Below are 4,670 nucleotides of genomic sequence, written 5' to 3' on the forward strand. Positions count from 1 at the left end.
TCGTCCCGTCGCCCACCGAACCACGCCCCAAGAACCTTAAGGTATAATTCTCTTACTTCACATGCATTGCTCTAGCTGCATGTATACCATGAATCTAGGACGTGGTTCAAAGAGGAAAGGAGTGGGGGAAAGTAGTGGGAAAAGTTGTATATAGCTGTCACATCCCTAGTTCTGGTATGACCTAGGCTAGCCTTCATGTTTGCATCATGTTTAAATTTCATTTAAATTTGAAATGGGGATTTGTGAAACCTCAGATTTCATTTCTGGAAATGACCCAGATAAAAATTGCTCCAAAAAGGCCCAAGAAAATGTTCATGTTGCTCTCTGAAAATATTGGTCAGAAGTAAAATTCAAACAAATATTTTCAGGAGCTCATAAATATTTATTTTGGCCTTTTGGAATTAATCCAGTAATTATTTGCATTGGATATATATATCATATATATATAATATGTCCAAAAATTATGCCAGTTGTTGAGGAGCTCTGGAATAATACCACTAGCTCCTACAAAAGTTGGCATAAGAAAATAAAATAGTTAGTATTGCTGTTAAATCAAAAAAAATGTCAGAAAATAGAAAAGAAAAGAAATGGAAAAACCTACCTGGACTTTACCTGGCCTGCTGCCGCTCTGGCCCAGCCCAACTGGCCACCGCACCGTCCCCACCTCGTGCCAGTAGGCGAGGCGCGTGCCCGGCGCGCGCGCGCGCTCCGCGCGCCACGCGAGCTGCCTGCCTGCCTGGCTCCCCCTCGCCACCTGGATGTTCCGTGCGACGCCACGCGCCGCCCCGGAACCCCTCTCACTCTCATCCTCCCTTCCCTACCTCCTCTGCTCTCTCTCTCGCTGGACCGAATGAGCCGGTCGCCGCCGTTCGCTGCCCCCGCGCTCCCCGCCGTCCCCTCGCCCCTCCGTTGTGCCTAAAAGCTCCGCCACCTCCTCTGCTACCTCTCCGCCAAGACGTGCATCGCCGGACACCCCGTGGAGCCGTCGCTGTCGCCTTCTTCACCTCCGGCCGCCGTGGATCTCCGTCGCCGCTCGCCGCCGTCAGCGCGTCCCCGAGCCCGCTTACCATCCCTGCAGCTCCGCGGTGAGCCATTGAACTGATCCCCCCTTGCCCCGTCGCCCCGCACGTCCTCAAGCACTAGCGCCGCCGTGCTCAAAGCTCGCCGCCGCACAGCCATGTCGCCGCCGTCGTTTCAGGCGCTGTAGCTCGTGGGCGAGCACATCAACGCGCTCAGCCTCCCTCCACGAACCCGTAGCCACCAACGGCTTCCCCTCCCGAGCCCTGTAGCACCGAACCCGTGCGTGTCCGAACTCCGGCCGCCGCGGCTGACCTCGCTGCGGTCGTCTCCGGCCACCCCAACTTCCGCCGTCCGCTCCATCAGCTGCGCGCGGGCAGCAGCTCTTCGTAGAGCCTCCCCACGCCCAAAACCATCGCCTGTAGGCGATTTCTGACGCCCTCCGCCGCGTCTGGCCTCACCGGCGTCGAGTCGCCAGCGGGTTTTGACCCCACTGACTAGGAGGTTTGACCTCCCGTGTGTCGCTGACATGTGGGGCACGGCCCTGTTAATTTTTAGTTAGGATTAGTTTGAAAACTAATTAAACCCTGATTAACTAATTGGGTCACTGACGCGTGGGCCCAACCCCATTAACTAAACTAGTTTAGGTTTAATTTAATTTAGGATTAGCCACAGACACTGACATGTGGACCCCACACATCAGGTTTGACCTGGTCAGCCGCCTTTGACCTGCTGACGCAATGCTGCTATCATGCTGACGCAATATATCATTTTCTGGTTTTAAAAAATAAATCAGGAAATTCCAGAAAATGATATAAACTTCAAAAATTCATAGAAATTCAACCGTAGCTCAGATTTAAATAATTTATATATGAAAAATGATCAGAAAAATTCAATCTATCCATCTGTACCATTTTCATGCATGACAAACCAACCTATACATGCTGTATATATGAAAACACATGAAAGGCATTTATAAAGGCTTATTTTGGAGTTGCATTTGAAACTTTGGTTCAACTGGACTTCATGCAAATGAATGCTAGATGCATTAACTCAAACAAACATCACATACTCATGCCATGATCAAGCATCATATTGTTGCATATGCTTGTGTTTGATTTTCGACACCGTTCCTTCTCGATAGGTCCTGCTCCGGACACCGATCCAGAGTACCTATCAGAGGAGCAGTGCCCCCTGTTGATCTACCAGGCAAGCAAACCCCCTTGTTCATTTCGATACAATCCTACTCTCTCGCTCCTGCTCTCATTTATTGCATTAGGACAACAACGATTCAACTGCTATTTTATGCTGCGGTAGTTGAACCCATTCGTCTGCATGACCTGTCATTGCCACAGTAAATAGTTAAAACCCACTAGCATGTGTAGGAGTTGATTGAGCCATGTTGTGTTCCTACCATGCATTGCCTGCTATTGCTTAGAGTATGTCGGGTCTGATTCATCGGGAATGATTTGGAGTGTTACGATATGTTCTGGTGCTGAGAGTTAAGCGTGTGAACACGATTTGGTAAAGGTAGTGGTGAGAGGCCATGTAGGAGTACATGGTGGGTTGTCTCACTGGATCTGTCCTTAAGCACTGAGTTCCGTGCATGTTGTCCAATGAGTAGCTACTACAACACATTGGAATGCTTAAGTGCCCCTCTCGACTTATTAGCCAACTTGATCTCTGTCCAGGAGTTGCAATTAGTTTCTGGTGTTTGTAGGTAGTGTTAGTAGTCTACCATGTGGCACCCAACCAGGTGGGCTTGGGACATACTAGGCACCGTGGCACGGTGTACCAAGTGGCACCCGGATGGTGGGCTTGGGAACCCTGCTCACATCGTTTACGGTCGTGAGCGACACCCCGACCGGATCTCCTTGCGGATGGAACCCGAATAGGCGATAAACCTGGATGAGAGACTTGTGCGGTTAGTCAGGTCGTGGCTGACACCCTCGCTAGGCTTCTGCTTGAAGGTTGCCGAGGTACATGACGTGTACATGGTGATAAGTGGTGAGAGCGTGTGTGAAGAAGTACACCCCTGCATGGGTTATCATGATCTATTCGGATAGCCGTGTCCTCGGTTATGGACTTCTTGGATGCTTACGTGGTACATAGACAACTTGAAATGGATACTCTAAAATGCACAAGACAAGTGTGAGTGCTATGGATGGCCTTCTCGTAAGGAGACAAGGATAAATCCATAGTAGTGTATTGATGTGGTGATTAGTGGACTCGTGTCCGCTGCCTCACCTCAAAGAAGTTTCTCGTTGTCGTAGAACATGATAGCCACTGAGTCAAAGCTGGCTTGCTGCAACTAAACCCCACATTACCTTCCTGATACAAATGCATGTATGATAGGATCTGATGTAAGTCTTGCTGAGTACCTTTCTACTCACGTTTGCTTTATTTATGTTTTGTAGGTGAGACATCTGTCTCACTAGTAGTACCGCTTGGACTTCAACGAGTAGCTTGTTACCTCAGCTATGATCTTGTACCCTTGGGAGGGTCTTATAGATAGTCAGGTTTCTCAGCCTTTTCCTTTTGTAGTTGTCTGTACTCAGACATGTAATGCTTCCGTTGCTTGTATGCTCTGAATGATGGGTCATGTGACCCCTGTTTGTATTAATGTTATGTGGCTCTTCTCGGCCTTTATCTATATGAGTTTGCGTTATGTTGTGATGCCATGTTGTACAGCACATACTTGCATGTTATGCGTATGTGTGACGTGTATTGCTATGTGTGGGATCCGACAATCTAGTTGTTTATCCTTGGTAGCCTCTCTTATGCGGAAATATAGTCTAGTGCTTCTTTGAGCCATAGTAGTTTGCTACAGCCCGGTTCTCCGGAGTCCTGCCTAGCCCGCTACAGCCCGGGTTCCCCGGAGTCCTGTTAGCCCAGTGCTACAGCCCAGATTCACATGCTGCTGTCCGACATGCTCGATGTGAATCATGTATGCCTGTCCCCATAGGTTAGTGCCGCTTTGGGTTCACGATTAGCCATGTCGGCCCGGGTTCTCTGTCATATGGATGCTAGCGACACTATCATATACGTGAGCCAAAAGGCGCAAACGGTCCCGGGCCATGGTAAGGCGACAACCGTGGGAATACCGTGCGTGAGGCCGCAAAGTGATATGAGGTGTTACATGCTAGATCGGTGTAACTTAGAATCAGGGTCCTGACAGCTTTGGTATCAGAGCCTGACTGCCTGTAGGATTTCCAAGCCAACCTGGTCGAAGTTGAGTCTAGAAACTCTTTAGTTATATAAGGGAATTGATTGTGGAAGGGAACGTAAGGCTCTTTTTACTCCTTTCACCTCTTGCCCTTCTGATCTGAGTCATCCTATCTTTCTTACGGGGTTAAGGAACTAGGCTTTCTCTTCTGTCTATTAGGATCACATGTTACTACTCCGTAGTCTCTTAGGATTGGTTGATCAGAGTCATATCCCAGTTCGAGTACCTCCGGTGTAGCCTGTTTAGTAATATCTCAGAACCCTGAGTGATGATGTTGAGTATGGTGTTACCCCGTATTTTGCAGAATATTTCATTTTGAGCATTTTACTGCCGTTATGCTGCCGGAATTGTCCTAGGAGTTTGGGAGATACTAAATTCTTGTGCTACCTTCTACATCCTTATGATGATGCTGAATCCATCCTTGTTT

This window comes from Triticum urartu, chromosome 4, assembly GCF_003073215.2.
Source record: "Triticum urartu cultivar G1812 chromosome 4, Tu2.1, whole genome shotgun sequence".
NCBI lineage: Eukaryota > Viridiplantae > Streptophyta > Magnoliopsida > Poales > Poaceae > Triticum > Triticum urartu.